The 20,667-nt window shown below is 39.9% G+C and overlaps 1 protein-coding gene across 3 annotated transcripts in view; it reads left to right on the top strand.

The window, feature by feature from the left end:
- Positions 1-245: 245 nt before the first annotated feature.
- Positions 246-20,667, top strand: part of TTBK2 (tau tubulin kinase 2) — a 159,293-nt gene continuing 138,871 nt past the window's right edge. The window contains exon 1 of one of the 3 annotated variants that reach the window (XM_012442310.2): positions 246-312. The gene's annotated coding sequence lies outside the window, so the exon portion shown is untranslated. Of the gene's footprint in view, positions 313-18,092; positions 18,219-20,667 lie in introns of those variants that run through there. The other 2 variants (XM_064365958.1, XM_064365957.1) reach the window with 2 other exon arrangements.

Here is a 20,667-nt window from a genome sequence, read left to right as displayed (position 1 = left end):
CGGTGGGGACGAGGAGGCGGCGGCGGCAGGAGGGGGAGCAGGTGCTGGCACAAGAGCAGAGGCTTAGGGGAGCCGGCAGCAGCAGTAACAGCAGCAGCGGCCGCCGCCGCCGCCGCCAGTAAACGCGGACCGTACCCTAAGGGACTACCCAGCCGGCCGGCCCTGGAAGCCGCGCTCGGGTCCCGCCGCAGTCGGCGGCGGGGGATGGGCAGGCAGTGGCGGTCCCGTCCCCCGAGGGTTAAGCCCCTCCGGTCCCGGTCCTAAGCTGGACCAGAGCCCTCCGCCAGAACCCCCGCGTCCGCCACGGCCCAGGTAGGACACACCCCCCCGACCCCCCGGGGCGCCGCCCTCCCCTAGTCCAGACCCCCTTCTCTGGCCGCACCCCTCGCCGATTGACCGAGTCTACTGAGGAGGGGAAGGGTACCGGGGACTCTGAGGTCGCTGCAAGTTCCGGGCTCGTGCCAGACCCCGTCACTCTCCACCCCGGAGATCGTTCTGGTTCTGTCCCATTTCCCCGGAGGCTGTCGCCCCGCTTTGCCCGAGGCTTTGGGTGTCTTCACTGAACTTGGAGGGTCATGGAGCTTCGTTCTGCGTCTGTCTCTGTGGGTGACCCACATATCACTTGTACTCATGCCACTTCTGGTACGAGCACCGAACACGGATTCCTAAGAAATCTGAGCGCTTGTTTCCCACCCCGCCTCCTCAACTATGATGGAAAGGAACATGGAACTGTAGAATCTGTTTGCTGTGTTGTAACGACAGTGAAGGCCGCGACTTTCTTGTACTTAGGGTGCTGAAGTAATGACCTGAGGGATTTGCTTGTCATTTGCTTTGACAGAGATGATGTTGACACCCTGGGATGCTGTGGGAGGGACAAAAGACCCGCGTATATGTTCTGTCAAGTCAGAGAAGTAAATAATCCATTGGAATGCCAGGATACTTTATCCTACATCGAAGTTAATTTTGTTTCCGTCGGGGCTACGGTAGAGGTAAAAATGACATTGAGTTGTACTTTGCTTTGAATTAAAGTTGATGGGTAGCAGCAATCCTGGTATTAACTCTTCTCTCCCATCACTTTAGAAATTGTTCTTTGTTTGAACGTTAAAGAGGACAGTTTTATTATAAGCTTTTAATAATGTGAAGATGTTTTGTTATTCGGTAGAAATTGAGTTTCTGTGTGTGTAGGAGGGTCATGAATGGGCACATGTAGACACACATACACACACAAAGAGGGAGGATCCACTCAGTGTGTTTTGTTACAATGTTTGGTTCTGAGCCATTGATAACAGTTTTATTGGTATCTAAATCCTGATTTGCCACAATATACCACAAAGATATGTTGACTGTATTTCTGGCTCAATGGAATAGAATAACGTTCATTTGGGGTTAGAAGGGGGAAATGATTTTAACTTATCGAGGGAATTGAATGCTAAGTATTGCTGTTTTCTTTCCTTTTTTTTAAAAATAAATAATCAGTAATGATGACAAATACAGCTTAATATGACTAATCTTGAGGCATTTATCTGAATCAAAAACTGTTTCAAATAATAAGTGTGTGGTATATTGTGATCTATGCAAATTGAAGACATATTGAAGGAAATCTTTGATTTAGAAGCTTATGTTTTCCTGTATGGTAACATTTTATCATGACACTGAAAGGGACATTTGAAACATGATTATAAAGGAAAGTTTCTCTAACATTTTTCTTTTATTATAGAATGTTAGGAAATGTTTTTTCCCTCTTCCAGTTTTAGATATACAAGAAATTAAAATCCATAACTTCATTAATTTAATATATAATATCAAGTTGATGCAAATTTGTACATTGGTAGGGGGCTGACTGAGAATAATATATCTTGCTCATTATCTTGTACTATGGTTAATGCATAATTCAGTAAATTATTGCATTATATATGACTTCAGTTTTTTTGTGTCTTCTTTTGACTTTACTGATTATTTTAATACTTTAGGAAATCTTCATGAGGTTAGACCTCATTTGCTTTAGCAAATTGAACTCAATTATGTGGGGCTTCAAATATCTTTAAATGTAATACTAGAAGGGAAGTTTGTATAATTTAGACAATTTTGAGGGCCTTTTACATCTAAAAAGTGCACTAAAAATATGGCAGCGATAAGTTACTGGTTTTTTAAAGTAAATGAATATTACCAATTGGAGTTAGCTGTGATAATGGAATTTAAATTTCACTTTGGTCGGGGCGGGGGGGCAGCCAGTTTTTTATATGCTTTATAACTTTAAAAAGTAACATATATCCAGATGACTGCTTGGTTACAACTCAAAAGAGACTCTGAGCCAGAACCACCTACCTAAGACATTTTCAGGTTCTAATCCTCAGAAACTGTGTGAGGTGAGAAATATTTGTTGCTTAACAACAACAACAAAAAAGCTTATGCCTGTAATCTCAGCACTTTGGGAGGCCAAGGCAGGAGGATCACTTGAGCCCAGGAGTTTGAGACCAGTCTAGGCAACATAGGGAGATTCTGTCTCTACAAACAAACAAACAAACAAACCAAAATTTGGTGGGCATGGTGGCTCACACATATAGTTCCAGCTACTAGGGAGGCTGAGGGGGAGAATCAGAGACTGAGGCTGCTGTGAGCTCTAATCACTCCACTGCACTCTATCCTGGGTGATAGAGCAAGACCCCATCTTAAAAAAAAAGTATATATATTTAAAAAAGTCTCTGACAAAGGAAAGTGTTTATGATCATTATTGAACTAGTGGAGACTGTGCTGATCAGCAAAATAAAACAGTCTTTGAGAATTAGGGAAAATATAGCTTACTTCTTTCCCCACTTAAAAAAAAAAGCTCCTATAGGAGATATTCTTTTTTTTTTTTTTTTTTTTTTTTTTTTTGAGACGGAGTTTCGCTCTCGTTACCCAGGCTGGAGTGCAATGGCGCGATCTCGGCTCACCGCAACCTCCGCCTCCTGGGTTCAGGCAATTCTCCTGCCTCAGCCTCCTGAGTAGCTGGGATTACAGGCACGCGCCACCATGCCCAGCTAATTTTTTTGTATTAGTAGAGACGGGGTTTCACAATGTTGACCAGGATGGTCTCGATCTCTTGACCTCGTGATCCACCCACCTCGGCCTCCCAAAGTGCTGGGATTACAGGCTTGAGCCACCGCGCCCGGCCTATTCTTTTATAAATATATAGCAAACAGTCTTTTCAATTAGAGGTTATGCTACTCAAAATTACTGTAGTCATGTATTCATTTTTTTTTTGCTCTTATTGAGGTTTTTGAGAGACACTGAAAATATAGCTGGAGCTCTTTCTGTTTATTTGATTAGTAATATTGCAACATACCTTTTTTAAATTAAATATATTTTATTCAGTTTTATTTGCTAGCCTTTTTTTTTCCTTCTGTCATCCAGCACATTGTAAACAATGTGTGGTAGTGGAATTTTTTTTCCCCCAGGCTTCAGTGGATAGAACCTTTTATGCTGAAAATACTGAATGCTTTCAAGTTAAATATTGTACTTCTATATTGGTGAAAACCTTTAAGTTCATATGAAAAAATTCAGTGTTTGGAACTAAATATTGAGCCTAAGGACAACACACATTACTACTCAAAACAGTTTCTGCCTCTTTAAAATCTGGCAATCCTTGATTATAGGTTTACAATACAGATTGAAATTATATTATTATATAATATGAATGTCAGTTTTGCTAGAAGTAGGTGATTTTTAAGTAGACTTCTTAGTATAATTTCATTAATGTCATATGACTTTATTCTTGATACTTAAGTGAACATATAGTACTTAGAAACTTTTGTGAACATTTTGGATTTTTTTGTTTGTTTTTTAATTTTATATATATAATCCTTGGTGTTTTAGAATACTTATAGCTGTTTTTTATTATATTATAGGAATTTGCTTTCACTTCAATTAGAGTAAAGCTTCCCAACGTAAAAAACTAAATGTCCTTTGAAAAGAATCTGGGATGTAATAGTGTCTCCTAAAGAGTGGAGGTTAGGGCTGGGTGCGGTGGCTCACGTCTGTAATCCCAGCACTTTGGGAGGCCGAGGCAGGTGGATCACAAGGTCAGGAGTTGGAGACCAGCCTGGCCAATATGGTGAAACCCCTTCTCTACTAAAAACACAACAGTTGGCCAGATGTGGTGCACGCCTGTAGTCCCAGGTACTCTGGAGGCTGAGGCAGGAGAATCTCTTGAACTTGGGAGGTGGAGGTTGCCGTGAACCGAGATTGCACCACTGCATTCCAGCCTGGGTGACAGAGCAAGACTCCATCTCAAAAAAAAAAAAAAAAAAAAAGAGTAGAAGTTAGTAAATAGCTTCTTGGCTTCCTTTGGTAAGCTATCGAGACTTAACCATGTTTTCAGAAACTTTTTTTAACAGAGAATTAACATCTTTATTGAAAGTTAGAATCAGCATTTAAAAATATTTGAATTAGAAAACATATTTGCCATTATATTTGTTTTTACCGAAATGCTTTTATAATTAATATTTTTATATTTGTCTTTTTCTTTCTGCAGTTTCAAAGTAGTTGCCTTTAAAAAAATGAAATTGCAGTTTCCCTTGTCTTGTTCTCACCATATGATCATTGAAATACTGATTTTGTTTATATTTGTCCAACAGTTAATTTTCCACATGTTGTATATTATAGATGAAGTTTGTAAAATCTTTTTAAATTTTTTTATCCACCAAGTACTTCAGTTTCTAAAATAGCTAAAAGTTTTATCAGGATTTTTCAGCCAGGTGCAGTGGCTCATGCCTGTCATCCCAGCACTTTGGGAGGCCAAGGTGGGTGAATCACCTGAGGTCAGGAGTTGGAGACCAGTCTGGCTGACATGACGAAACCACATCTCAACTAAAAATTAGCCAGGTGTAGTGGCACATGCCTGTAATCCCAGCTACTCAGGAGGCTGAGGCAGGACAATTGCTTGAACCTAGGAGACGGAGGTTGCAGTGAGCCAAGATTTCCTCACTGCCCTCCAGCCTGGGTGACAGAGCGAGACTGTGTCTCAAAAACAAAAACAAAAAAACAGTTTTTGATGACCAATAAAGCAAAGATGTGGGGGGCAGAAATTGGAAACAAATGAATAACCAAAGAAAAAAATATGAGCCTTGCCTTTCATGAAATTTGATTTAAGAAAAATCATCTGGAAGCTAAATTATGTGGTAGATAATAAACTAGATTGGGACTTCATTTCTGCTGGACTTCCCTAGCATTTAAAATATTCAACATATCTGAGACAAAAGTCACTTCTCTTTTTAACTTCCTTAATTCTGTAAATAAAGGCATTATCATTCAGTCATACAGGATCAAAACACACACAGACACTCTCTCTGTCTTTTGTTTTTTATTTTTTATTTTTGCTCCCTATTTCCCATGGTTCTACTCGCACAAAACCTCTGCTTTCTTTCTTTTTTTTTTGAGACAGGGTTTTGCTGTGTTGCCTACGCTGGAGTGCCATGATCATAGGTCACTGCAGCCTTGACCTCCTGGGCTCAGGCAATCCTTCCACCTTAGCCTCTTGGGTAGCTGCGACTATAGACGTGTGCCACCACACCTGGCTAATTTTTAAAATGTTTATATAGGTGAGGGTCCCACTGTGTTGCCCAGGCTGGTCTTGAACTCCTGAGTTCAAGTGATCCTCCCACCTCAGCCTCCCAAAGTGCTGGAATTACAGGCATGAGCCACAATGCCTAGCCCTCTGCATTTTATTTCCACTGCTACCACCTTACCTCAGTCGCTCTGAAACTTTAAACTACTATAATCATCCCCATCTGAGAGGCATATATTCCAAGACCCACATTGGATGCCTAAAACCTCTGATAGTACTTACCACTATAGATAACTATGTTTTTTCTATACATACATAGCTATGATAAAGTTTGCAAATTAAGCATAGTAAGGGAGTAACAACAATAGCTAATAATAAAATAGAACAGTTATAATACGCCAGCATCACTACTCTTGTGTTTTAGGGCCATTATTAAGTAAAGTAAGAGTTAGTTACTTGAACACAAGCACTGTCATACTGAGACAGTGATCTAACAACCCAGATGGCTACTAAGTGACAAACAGTAGGGCAGCATAGACAGTGCAGATACATGCTGGACAAAGGGATGGTTCACATCCTAGGTGCAACAGAGCTGAACAACTTGAGATTTCATCACCATACTCAAAACAATGTACAATTTAAAACTTATGAATTGTTTATTTCTGGAATTCTCCATTTAAAAATTTCGGACTGTGGTTGACCATGGGTAACTGAAACTGCAGAAAGTGAAACCATGGATAAGGGGGATTATTGTATTACAGTAGCTTCATTCATTCATTAAACACTTGTCAAGCATGTACCATGTTACTGTGCTACGGGTTAGAGATTTAACAGTGAACAAGACAAATAATCTACTCACTTTTGGAGCTTACAAATAGTGGAAGCAGGCATTTGCAGAAGAAGGAATTATAAGTGTTCCAAGTATTGTGAAGGGAAGATGCAGACATGAGCATTTAACAGACCTAACAGTCAAGAGTTAGGTTCAGGGAAGCAGTTTCTGTTTCATCAACCACAGTTTATTCTACATACTTCACCAGATTCAGAGGCTAGTGGATATATTATCCCTGTAATTAGTTAAATAATTAAATAAATAATGAAAAAAATAAATGTTTTTAAATGTAAAAGGCTATTTGAAATTAAATATCCACACAACCCCTGAAACAGCTTTAGACAAGTTCTTTCAGAACACAAGAACACTTGGAAGAGTTTTGTCCTAAAGAGTCCCCCGTCCCTCCAATATGGGTTTCTGCTTTGGGTTGTACCAAGCCTCAATTGCTTGAATACTGACAGAGTTCTTATGTTATGTTTTACACTCTTTGTTTGAACCATGAGAAGTTAGGACTGTATTACCAGAAGCCAGAGTACAAGCCATGGTTGTAAGAAGGAGGTGTTCCAAGTAGATGGTCAGAGTGTCTCTGTAGCTAGGGTCCAGTACCTTATAGGTGATTCATTCAATGTACAGATGATTAGGATATAATATATTAGGATATAATTCATTAAATATACAAGTAATTAGAATTTCTTTTTAAGTTTTAAAAATACATTTATAAATCAGGAAAAAATATACATATGGTATGCTGGCACTCAGTTTTTGGTTTAGAAAATAAGATTAGTATAACCATTACCTCTTAAATTAACATATTCTCACTAAACAAATGAATATAATTAACCTCTAATAGTTTTTAAAAAAGAATATAAACTGGTTTTTTGTTTTGTTTTGTCTTGTTTTTGAGATGGAGTCTCACTCAGCTGCCTAGGCCTGCAGTGCATTGGCGCGATCTCAGCTTACTGCAACCAGTGACTCCTGGGTTCAAGCGATTCTCCCGTCTCAGCCTCCCGAATATCTGGGATTACAGGCACCCACCATCATGCCTGGCTAAATTTTTGTATTTTTATAGAGATAGAGTTTCATCATGTTGGCCAGACTGGTCTTGAACTCCTGACCTCAAGTGATTCACCCACCTCGGCCTCCCAAAGTGCAGGGATTACAGGCATGAGCCACTGTGCCTGGCCAGTTTTAATATCTTTAAAAAAGGAAGTTAAGGTCGGGCGTGGTGACTGACACCTATAATTCCAGCACTTTGGAAGGCCGAGGTGGGCAGATAATGAGGTCAGGAGTTCAAGACCAGCCTGGTGAATATAGTGAAACCCTGTCTCTACTAAAAAATTCAAAACTTAGCTGGGCGTGGTGGTGCATGCCTGTAATCCCAGCTACTGGGGAGGCTGAGGCAGGAGAATCGCTGGAACCCAAGAGCGGAGGTTGCAGTGAGCCGAGATCGTGCCACTGTGCTCCAGCCTGGGCAACAGAGGGAGACTCCATCTCAAAAAAAAAAAAAAAGGGAAGTTAATATACTTAAAATGTTATTGCAATGAAGATACTTTCTGAAAAGGTTCTGTTTTGATTTTTCTTTTCTTAGTGGGAAGGTCATAGATATAATACTTTGCTTGGTTGATTTGGTTATAGTAGATTTTACCCCAGGAATGATTTTGTTTACCCAAGGAATGTTTAGTGTTTTCTTTAACAATCTGACCATGTAAGTTACACTGTACTTCCTATAAGGGAAGAATTTGTTCATATGTTGTTAGTATGGTAGCCAGGGAGAGGAAAACTAGGTTGTTTACACTTTTATTCTGTTGTCAGTAATTGTAACCATACTGACCTGTAAAACTTCTCTTAACTTTTGATAGGTATTTTACTTAGATTTATTGAGCTCAGAGAGATTTCACATTGCCAGAAGTATAATTTACATCCCCTGAAAGTTTATAAGGAACAGTTGAAATGTGAGTGCTGAATAAACTTACTTTTTCTTCTTTTGCCATCAGCAAATTGGGTTATTTACAAATCTTCATTTCTTTTTACTACTCTTCAGAGGAGTCTTGCTAAGATCTATGGGATAAAAACAAAACCAAAATCCCATTGGGTTCATCCTATCCTTGCACCTTATTTCTGTTGCTTATTAGTATATTAAATGCCTTGAAAAATTTAGCCGGTGTGTACTCTTTGTAAACTCGTGTAGAAACAAATACACATGATCTTGTTTTGTTTTTAAAATGTAACAATTTAGATACTTTTTTTTTTTTAGATGGAGTTTTGCTCTTGTCACTCAGGCTAGAGTGCAATGGCGCAGTCTTGACTCACTACAACCTCCACCTCCTGGGTTAAAGCAATTCTCCTGCCTCAGCTTCTTGAGTAGCTGGAACTATAGGTGTGTGTGCTACCATGCCCGGCTAGTTTTTTGCATTTTTAGTAGAGATGGAGTTTCATCATATTGGCAAGGATGGTCTTGACCTCAGGAACTCCTGACCTCAGGTGATCCACCCACCTTGGCCTCCCAAAGTTCTGGGGTTACAGGTGTAAGCCACTGGGCCTGGCCAAAGAATACAATCTTATATAAACTATATGATACTTATAGAACTGTGCTATTTGGTGAGTTATCTAGTTTCCCTCCCAAATGTAGGAGAAGTTTGTTACTTTCGCCTGAGAGGTAATAGTGATAGTAATAGTCTTATAAATGGATGCTTTTTTTTCTCTTATATTATATCATCCTCCTGCTCCTGAAGGGGTGCCTTCAGGCCCACCCTGTGCCACCATGCCGATTCAAACAAAATTAAATCCATCCTCTTCCTAGTAGTTTGAACTCAGTTTACCTTTCAGGCCTATGTATTCTTTCTCCTTGTAAGGTTTTTGCAGTTTGAACTCAGTTTACCTTTCAGGCCTATGTATTCTTTGTCCTTATAAGCACCCTTTCTCCTTATAAGCACCCTTTTCACATAGACTAAGCTTGTCCAACCTGCAGCCATGGGCCGCATGCAGCCCAGGACGGTTTTGAATGTGGCCCAAAACAAATTTGTAAACTTTTAAAAGACATGAGATTTTGTGGTGTGTGTGTGTGTGTGTTTACTTATCAGCTATTGTTAGTGTTAGCATATTTTATGTGTGGTCCAAGACAATTCTTCCAATGTGGCCCAGAGAAGCCAAAAGATTGGACACCTCTGATGTAGACAAATCTTATTTATTTTCCCATGCACTTGTATGTTATGCTTATTTCCTCTTCCGTGCCTTTGCTTACCTCCTTAGTTAACTTTTGCCTTGAAACAAAGCACCCCAAAATTTAGAGGCCAAAACAGTAATTATTTATTAACTGTTCTGTGATTTGGCACTTTAGGCTCAGCTAAATAGTACCTTTTTTTTTGGTCTTGTTTGTTCTCATTTACATGAGGCAAATGACTAGGTTGAGTTTCTTCTCATGAGTCGGGTCTCTAAAAGTAGCAAAATGGGGCGAGTCCAGTGTATAAGTGCTTTTCGGGATTCTGGGTCACGTTTTCTAATGTCCCATTGGCCAAAACAAGTCTCATGGCCAACCCCAGTTTCAGAGAAGGAGAAAGGAACCAAAGGAACAATCTACCTCTTTTGTTAGAGACAAGGTCTTGCTATGCTGCCCAGGCTAGGTTTAAACTACTGGGCTCAAGCAATCTTCCTGCCTCAGCCTTTCTAGTGGCTGGGATTATAGGCATGTGCCTCGGTGCTCATCACAATCCTACCTCTCGATGGGGTATGTATCAAGGGTGCATTGCAGAGGGAGGTATGTGCAGGAATGGGAGAAATGTGTCGCTATTTTACAATTGGCCAGACCTCTTCTACAAATCATATCCACCTCTTGTAAGAAACTTTGTATAGACAATCCTAGCCAGTGCTAACCGTCCCTGTTCTGATTTTTTTGTATGCATTTGGGCCTTACAAATTGATGTAAGTTAACTTTTTCTATTTTTTACCTTTTTTTTTTTTTGAGGCGAAGTTTCACTCTTATCACCTAGGCTGGAGTGCAATTCTCAATCTTGGCTCACTGCAACCTCCACCTCCTGGGTTCAAGCGATTCTTCTGTCTCAACCTCCTGAGTAGCTGGGATTACAGGTGCCCGCCACCAAGCCTGGCTAATTTTTGTATTTTTAGTAGAGACAGGGTTTCACCATGTTTGCCAGGCTGGTTTTGAACTCCTGAACTCAGGTGTTCCTTTTGGGAGGCCTGCCTCGGCCTCCCAAAGTGTTGGAATTACAGGCGTGAGCCACCACGCCTGGCTGAGTAGATGACCTTGACCTCAAGAAATTTGTACTCTCTTAGGAAGACATAAATTATGTGTGTACTTCTAAGGTTGTTTCTTTAATTCAAACCTATATTTCTGCTTCATGCTCAACTCACAGATTAACTGACTTTTTTTTTTAATTGCATAGGTAGGATATTCTTCTGCTGTCTCATGCTGCTGGATTATTGTTGCCTAATCTATGTCTAGCTTTCTCTGTTTCTGGTTTGTATAACTATTATCTGTTACTGTTCTTTTTATAAGATGCATTAATCATGGAGTATATAAAACATATATGTGTAGTTTAAGGAATAATTATAAAGCCTGTGTTCAAGAAATAAAACATTGCCAGCATCTCAGAATCTTGTTTCTGATCTCACCTGCCTTTTTGTTTTGTTTTGTTTTGTTTTGTTTGAGATGGGATATCCCTGTGTTGGTTTGGCTGATCTCAAACTTCTGGGCTCAAGTGATCCTCAGCCTCCCTAGTAGTAGCTGTGATTACTATAGGTGTAAACTGCCTGGCTTTCACCTGCCTTCTTTACCTCAGAGGTATCCATTCTTATGAGACTTGTGATTATAATGTTTTTCTTTTCTTTATAGACTTGCTATCTCTATTTGCATCTCCATTTAACATAGTTTAGTTTTGCTTATTTTTGGACTTTATGTAAAAGGGCTCATATTGTGTATGTTATTTTGTCTTGCTTAATTTTTTTCAGTGTTGTTTGAGGGATTCATTCATGTAGTTCAGTGTAGCAATATTTTCTTTTTAGTGTAGTTTTTGTGGTAAGTGGAATAATGGCCCCACAAAATGTTCATGTCCTAATCCCCAACACACGGATATGTTAACTTATGTGGCAGAAGATACTTTGCAGATAAGATTAAATTAAGGCTCTTGAGAGAGGAAGATTGTTCTTGATTATCTGGATGGGTCCAACGTAATCACAAGGGGGTGCTTATAAGAGGGAGGCGTATACTTCATCAGAGAGAGATGTGACAGTGGAAGCAAGGGTCAGAGAGAGATCTGAAGATGCTATCCTACTGACTTTGAAGGTGGGAGATGAGACCATAAACCAGATAATTCAGGCAAGCCAGGCCTGGTGGTGGACTTAATTCCCAGCTATTTGGAAGGCGAGGCAGGAGGATCGCTTGGGTGCAGGACTTAGAGACTGTAGTGTATAACAGCTGAGCCTGTGATTAGCTAGCTACTGCACTCTAGCCCAGAGAACATAGTGAGACTCTGACTCTGAAAAAACAAAAAACAAGAAAGATAATTCAGGTGGCTTCTAGAAGCTAGAAAAGGCAAGAAAATAAATTCTTCCTAGAACTTTAGCCCAGTAGAAGCTCAGACTTCTGACCTCTTGAACTCTTAGATTATAAATTTGTATTGTTTTTGCCACTAAAGTTGTCATATTTGTTTGGCAGCAGTAGGAAGCTGCTGTATGAATATATATACTGGATGAATACACTGTAATTTATCCATTCTTCTCTTGCTGGACATTTGGGTTGCTTGCAGTTTTTAGCATTTATGGACAATGTGACTGTGAACATTCTTGCACCTGTTTGCTGGTGTGCATGGGGAAAAAGTATTTCTAGGATATGTACCTAGTAAAGGAGTTGCTGAGTCACAGGATATGCATATCTTCAGCTTTCTTTTATAATACAATACAATACTGTTTTCAAAGTACATTCCCTTAGCATGCACACTGGATAATTAGCAAACAACAACAACAAAGTATATTCCTACTAGAGTTGTACAGAAGTCCTCACTTTTTAATTTAAGTATTTTCTTCTTTGATATTAACTATCATAATGCTTCCTTTATATGGGTGAGTACTCAAAATTTGCTGCAAGTTAAACATATTTGAGAACTAATTTATACTTTTTTTTTTTGAGACAGGGTCTTGTTCTGTCTCCCAGACTGGAATGCAGTGACACAATCATGGCTCACTGCAGCTTTGAACTCCTAGGCTCAAGTGATCCTCTTGCTTCAGCCTTCTGAATAGCTAGGATTATAGACACATGTCACCACACCTGACTTAATTTTTTACATTTTGTAGAGATGGCATCTTGCTATGTTGCCTAGGCTGGTCTTGAACTCGTGGCCTCAGGCGGTCTTTCTATCTCAGCGTCCCAAAGTGCTGGGATTGCAGATCTGAGCCACCTCACCTGGCCTAATCTGTACTTTTGCCAGTCTAGAAATAGTAGGTGGCATTGGTTTATTTTTATTCCCTTTTTGATCAACTAATTCTATTAACTTTATTTTAAAAGCTTTGTTTTTTTTTTTTTTTTTTTTGAGACAGGATCTCACTTTGTCATTTAGGCTGGAGTGCAGTGGCATGATCTCGGCTCACCACAACTTCTGCCTCCTGGGCTCAAGCAATCTTTTCACCTCAGCCTCCTGAGGGACCACAGGCACATGCCACCATGTTAGGCTATTTTATTTGTGTGTGTGTAGTTGGGGTTTTGCCATGTTGGCCAGGCTAGTCTTGTACTCCTCGGCTCAAGTCATCCACCTGCCTTGGCTTCTTAAAGTGCTGAAATTACAGTTGTAAACCACCATGCCCAGCCAAAAAAATTTTTTAATTGAGGTAAAATATACAAATATAATTTACCATTTTTATCATTTTATGTGTACAGTTTAGTAACAATAAATACATTTAGACTTTTTTTCCCCTTCTTTTCCTCTCTGCCTCCCCTTGTCAGCCTCTGGTAACCACCACTGTATCTTCATGAGATTTACTCATTTAGCTGCAGCATATGAGTGAAAACGTATAACGTTTGTCTTTCTGTACTTGGCTTATTTCATTTAATGTAATGGCCTCCAGTTCCATCCATGTTGCTGAAAATAACAGCATTTCATTCTTTTTTACGGATGAATAATATTCCACAGTGGAATCTATACCATATTTTCTTTTTCCATTCATCTATTGACAGGCATTTAGGTTGATTCCATTTTGACTATTGTTAGTAGTGCTGCAATAAACATGGAAGTGCAGGTATCTCTTTGATATATTGATTTTCTTTCTTTTGGACATATACCTAGTAGTGGAATTGCTGGATCATAATGAAAGTTCTATTTTTAGTTTTTTTTTGAGGAGCTTCCATGCCGCCTCCATAGTGGCTGCACTAATTTCCATTCCTACTAGCTGTGTATGAGGGTTCCCCTTTCCCCATATCCTTGCCAGCATTTGTTACTGCGTTTTTCATGTAAGCCATTTTAACTGGGGTGAGATGATATCATATTGTGGTTTTGATTTGCATTTCTCTGATGATTAGTAATATTAAGAATTTTTTCATATATCTGTTGGCCAATTGCATTTTTTTTTCTTTTAATGAGACAGGGTCTTAATTGTGTTGTCCACACTGGTTTCAAACTCCTGGGCTCAAGTGATTCTCCTGCTTTGGCCTCCCAAAGTGCTGAGATTATAGGTATGAGCCACCACTTTTGGCCCATATGTCTTTTTTTTTGAGAAATGTCCATTCAGATCTTTTGCCCATTTAAAAATCAGATTATTTAATTTTTTTGCTATTGAGTTGTTTGCACCCCTTATATATTCTGGTTAACTGCTCATCGGGATATTTTGCCAGTATTTTCTCCCATTCTTTGGGTTGTCTACTTTGTTGATTGTTTCCTTTGCTGTACAGAAGCTTTTTAGTTCAATGTAATCCCAATTATCTATTTTTGCCTTGGTTGCCTGTGCTTTTGAGGTTTACACAAGAAGTCGTTGCCCAGACCTGTGTACTGGAGTGTTTCCCCAATGTTTTCGTCTAGTAGTTTCATGTTTCAGGTCTTAGATTCAAGCCTTTAATCCATTTTGATTTGATTTTTGTGTATGGTGAAAGATAGGGGTTTTTCTACTACTAATTACTTTAAAAGCAAAAATATAACAATGCAAATGCTGTAATTTGTAATTATATTAGTAAAGTAATTTTCTCTTGCTGGCCATATTTTTATATGAATTTAGTAAGTAGTATTTGTATAATAGGTTTCAATTCTGGGCCTCTGTGCAAATATAATAATTTCCTTTAATATTCAAGTGGTACAGGAACTGTTTTGAACAGTATTATCTTTGTGAATGTGATTTTCTGTTGGTTAAGAAACATGCAGAATTACATAAGTAATGACTACTATTTATCGAGCACAGTCAATGTTCTAGGCACTGTAAGACACTTTCAATATATCTTAGCAATTTTAATGCTTAGCCACTGTCATTACCCTTTTTTTAATAGATGAGGAAGTTGAGGCACAGAGAAGTTAAGTAATGGGCCCAATAGCTAGGATTTGAATCTAGGTACAGTAGACTGGTCTTAATCTGTATTTTGTGAGGAATTCCTGGAATCAGAAGATAATAAACTTACTGTAGTGTTACATTAATATCTCAGATAATACTCTTTTTTTTTTTTTTTGAGACAGAGTTTCGCTCGTTACCCAGGCTGGAGTACAATGGCGCAATCTCGGCTCACCGCAACCTCCGCCTCCTGGGTTCAGGCAATTCTCCTGCCTCAGCCTCCTGAGTAGCTGGGATTACAGTCACGTGCCACCATGCCCAGCTAATTTTTTGTATTAGTAGAGACGGGGTTTCACCATGTTGACCAGAATGGTCTCGATCTCTTGACCTCGTGATCCACCCGCCTCGGCCTCCCAAAGTGCTGGGATTACAGGCTTGAGCCACCGCGCCCGGCCTCAGATAATACTCTTTTAGGCAGTTCTTTTCATTAAGTCTTGTTTGGTCTGGCTTGTTTCTTGAAGTTCTTATACAAGTTAAAAAATATTTCCTGGCTGGGCTTCATGGCTCATGCCTGTAATCCTAGCATTTTGGTAAACCGAAGTAGGAAGATCTCTTGAACTCAGGAGTTTGAGACCAGCCTGGGCAATATGGCAAAACCCTGTCTCTACAAAAAAATTAGCTGTGTATGTATGCGCCTATGTTCCCAGCTACCTGGGAGGCTGAAGTGGGAAGATCATCTGAGCCCAGGAGGTCAAGGCTTTAATGAGCTGGGATCATGCCACAGCACTCCAGCCTGGGTGACAAAGTGAGACCCTGTCTCAAAACAAAACAAAAAACTTCCCTTTGTGTCTCTTATCATTCTTATTTTTGTTCTCCTTAATCTTTTTTACTCTATTTGTGTATGTAAATCTATATGACTTAAATTATGTACAGTTTGGGGCCAGGTGTGATGGCACAGACCTCTACTTCCAGCACTGTGGGAGGCCAAGATCGGCAGAAAGTGCTTGAGTCCAGGAGTTTGAGACCAGCCTGGTCAACATGGTGAAATCTTGTGTCTACAAAAAATACAAAAATTAGCTGGACATGGTGTTGCGTGCCTGTAGTCCCAGCTACTTGGGAAGCAGAGGTGGGAGGATCACTTAAGCCCGAAGGCTGAGGTTACAGTGAGCCAAGATTGTACCACTGCCCTACAGCTTAGGTGACAGAGTGAGACCCTGCCTCAAAAAAAAAAATGTACGCGCGCGCGCACACACACACACACAGACACACACAGTTTGATGTCTCATTTTGAGCCTTTTAATTAACTTCACCAAATATCTATTGATTAACTGCAAAGCTCAATACTTGCTTACGGCAGAGGATAATGATTATGATATGGGTGTTTTATCTTCAAGGAGTTTATAATCTAGGGGATTGTCACTGTTTACTTATTAATTTGTTGGCTATTTTCTTAGTCTTTTTCTATCTAGCAGATTTTTTCAAGTGACTTTTCACCACATGTTATTTTACATTTACAAATTGAATCTCCATTTAGTATGTTCTGCCCATATTTTGATCTTCTTTGAGTCTGTTTGGCAACACCTCCAGATTTAGTGTCGTTGTCAGAATTCATTAGCATGCTACTTACTTCCTATTTTAGGTCATTAAGGATATTACCAAGGAGGAATTTATTTAATTTCTGTCTTGCAGTATCTAGTTTTCTTGCACCAAGATTGTTTATTTTTTTTTGTTTTATTGTAAGTCTTACTGAAAATGAATCTAAAATAATTATTGGCAATATTGATACTGTAGCTCAGTTATTAATTTTTGAGATATAATCTATGATCTAGAATAGAAAAGAAACCTGTGGTCATGCATAACTTTGAGAAACTATTACCCCGTTACCAGTGAAGCCTGGTATATAGTGATTTATTGCTGCATAACAGGTTACTCAAAACTTATTGTTTTAAAACAACAACATTTATTATCTCACAATGTTTGTGGGTCAAGATTTTGAGTATGACTTAGGTGGATACTCTGTTTCAGGGTCAGTCACAGGCTTTAATCAAGGTATGCTGCAGCCATCACAAGGCCCAGCTGGGGAAGGATCTATTTCCAAGCTCATTCTGATGGTTGTTGGCAGGATTCAATTCCTGTGGTTGGTTTGTTTGAGAGCCTCAGTTCCTTGCTAGCCATTGGTCTATTATAAGCAGAATCATGTAATATTCTAGCGGAAGCTGCCTCAATTCTTTGCTATGTGGGCCTTTCTATAGGGTGATATGGCAGCTTGCTTAATCAGAGCAAGTAAGTGGAAAGAGCCAGAGATAGAGAATGTGAGCAAGATAGATATCACAGTCTTTTGTAACCTATCTGGGTAGTTGCATGCTATCACGTTTTTTGTATTCTGTTCATTAGCAGTAAGTCACTAGATATAGCCCACCCTCAAAGGAAAGGATCAATAGCAGGAGATGAGGGTCATTCAGAGTCATTTTAGAAGCAGTCAGCCAAACCTGGGTATCTTAAAGAATTCCAGGCCTTTCTCCTAGTGTTCAGTTCCTAATTGGGACAGTCTATTCTTAGATTTATTTCAGTGTGCTGAAGGACTCCAAGTGAGGTAGTGAAATTATTTGACTTTTATAGTTACATCTGAGGAGTGCCTAGTAGTCCTATTTAATTTTTTTTTTTTTTGAGATGGAGTCTCGCTCTGTCACCAGGCTGGAGTGCAGTGGCGTGATCTTGGCTCACTGCTACCTCTGCCTCCCGGGTTCAAGTGATTCTCTTGTCTCAGCCTCCCGAGTAGCTGGGACTACTACCACCATGCCTGGCTAATTTTTGTGTTATTAGGAGAGACGGGGTTACACCATGTTGGCCAGGATGGTCTCGATTTCTTGACCTTGTGATCTGCCTGCCTCGGCCTCCCAAAGTGCTGGGATAGGCGAGAGCCACTGTGCTCGGCCTAAAATTAAACTTTCTTTTTATTATGGTAAAATATACATACGATTTTCCGTTTTAAGCATTTTAAAATGTACAGTTCAGTGGCCTTAAGTACATTTATATTGTTGTGTAACCATCACTACCATCTATCTTTACAACTTTTTCATCTTCCTAAATGGAAACTCCATACCCATTAAACACTAATTTTCCATACCCCCTTACCTTAGCCCTTGGTAACCATCATTCTACTTTCTGTCTCTGAATTTGATTACTCTAGATACCTATTAAAGGTAAAAAAAACACTTGCTTTTTTTTTTTTTTTTTTAGAGACAGAGTCTTACTCTGTCATCTGGGCTGGAGTGCAGTGGCGTGATCTCATTTCTCTGCAACCTCTGCCCCTCCTGGGTTCAAGCTATTCTCCTGCTTCAGCCTCCTGAGTAGCTGGGATTATGGGTGAGTGATATCACGCCTTGCTAATTTTTGTGTATTTTGTAGAGACTGTCTTTTGCCACATCGCCCAGGCTGGTCTTAAACTCCTGAGCTCAAGCAGTTCTCCCACCTCAAATCCCTCAAAGTGCTGGGATTACAGGCATGAGCCACTGCTGCCAGCCCTGTTTGGTTATTTGAGGAACTGCGGCACTGTTTTTCACAGCAACTGTCCCATCTTATATTCCCACCAGCAATGCAGAATGGTTCTAATTTTTCCACATCCTCACCAACACCTACCATCTATATTTTTTATAATGGCCATATTAACAGAAGCGAACTGGTGTCTCATTGTGGTTTTTTTTTTTGGAAACAGAGTCTCTCTGGAGGGCAATGGCATGATCTCGGCTCACTGCAACCTCCACCTCCTGGGTTCAGGCAATTCTCCTCCCTCAGGCTCCTGAGTAGCTAGGACTACAGGCATGCACCACCATACCTGGCTAATTTTTGTATTTTTAGTAGAGATGGGGTTTCACCATGTTGGCCAGGCTGGTTTTGAACTCCTGACCTCAGGTGGTCTGCCTGCCTTGGCCTCCCAAAGTGCTGGGATTACAGGCATGAGCCACTGTGCCTGGCCCTCATTGTGGTCTTGATTTGCATTTCCCTAATGAGTAGTGATGTTGAGCCTATCTTTTCATGTTTATTGACCATTTGTATATCTTCTTTGGACAAGTGTTTGTTCAAGTCCTGTGTTCATTTCTTCCAGGTTATTATTTTGTTGTTGAGTTTTAGTTCTTTATGTATTCTGGATGTTAATCTCTTATCAGATATATGATTTGTAAATATTTTTTCCTATTCTGTGGGTTGCCTTTTCACTCTATTGATAATAATCCTTGATACACAAAGTTTAAATTTTTTTTAATTAATTTTTTTTTTGGTTTAGAGATGAGGTGTTACTATTTTGCCCAGCTGGACTTGAACTTCTGGGCTCAGGAGAACCTCCCACCTCAGCCTCCCAAGTAGCTGGGACTATAGGCACATGCTACTATGCCTGGCCAAAAGTTTTTAATTTTGATGAAGTCCAAATTTTTTTTTTGTTTGTTTTGGTATCATATCCAAGAAATCATTGTCAAATCCAATATCTGAATACTTTACCCCTATGTTTTCCTCTAATAATTTTCTTTTTCAAGATGGAGTCTTGCTCTGTTGCCCAGGCTGGAGAGCAGTGTTGCAATCTTGGCTCACTGCAACCTCTGCCTCCCAGGTTCCAGTGATTTTTCTGCTTCAGCCTCCCAGATAGCTGGGATTAAAGGTGCATACCACCATGCCACCTAAGTTTTTGTTTTTTTAGTAGAGACAGGGTTTCACCATGTTGGCAAGGCTGGTCTCAAACTCCTGACCTCGTGATTCACCTGCCTCAGCCTCCCAAAGTGCTGGTATCACAGACATGAGCCACCGTGCCTGGCCTTCCTCTAATGATTATATAATTTTAGTTCTTAGGTTTAGTTCCTTGCTTCATTTTGAGTACATTTTGGTATGTGGTGTAAGGTAGGAGTCCATCTTTGTTCTTTTACATGTAGATAACCAGTTTCCCCAACACCTTTTGTTGAGAAGACGTTCTTTTCTCTATTGAGTGATCTTGGGACCCTTGTTGAAAATCGTTTGACCATGTATGTGAGAGTTAAATATTTTAACTTTTAAAAACAGGTTGCCTTCTAATTGTAAAAATACATGTTTTCTATACTAAATTTACTAAATATACTAAATATACTAAATATACTAAATCTCCACCAGAAAATAGCCGTGCTACATAGAAATAACTACTGTTTTATTGTTGTTGTTGTTGTTGTGGGGGATGGAGTTTTGCTCTGTTGGTCAGGCTGGAGTGCAGTGGTGTGATATTGGCTCACTGCTGCAACCTCCACCTCCCGGTCTCACTCGAGTCTCTTGACTCAGCCTCCCGAGTAGCTGGGACTACAGGCGCGTGCTGCTATACCCAGCTAATTTTTGTATTTTAGTAGAGACGGGGTTTCACTATGTTGGCCAGGCTCGTCTCAAATTCCTGACCTCAAGTGATCCGCCTGTGTCAGCTTCCCAAAGTGCTGGGATTACAGGCATGAACCACTACACCTGGTCCTACGTTAATAGTTGGTAAATTTTAGTTGAGGTTTTTTCTGTGCATAATATATTTATGTGTACACATTTTGAATAGAAATGGGATCATACATATGTCCTGTTTTATGTTTTTAATTTAAAATATAAAGGACTTTTCTTCCTTTTGAGGTGGAGTTTTGCTCTTGTTGCCCAGGCTGGAGTGCAATGGTGTGATCTTGGCTCACTGCAACCTCTGCCCCCTGGTTCAAGCGATTCTCATGCCTCAGTCTGCCAAGTAGCTAGGACTACAAGTGTCTGCCACCACATCTGGCTAATTTTTGTACTTTTAGTTGAGGTAGGATTTGACCAGGTTGGCTAGGCT

This window comes from Aotus nancymaae, unplaced genomic scaffold, assembly GCF_030222135.1.
Source record: "Aotus nancymaae isolate 86718 unplaced genomic scaffold, 86718_ANA_hifiasm-v0.15.2.pri h1tg000062l, whole genome shotgun sequence".
Lineage (NCBI taxonomy): Eukaryota > Metazoa > Chordata > Mammalia > Primates > Aotidae > Aotus > Aotus nancymaae.
Note: the sequence above shows the minus strand (reverse complement) of the source record. Positions and strands in the feature narration are given on the sequence as shown.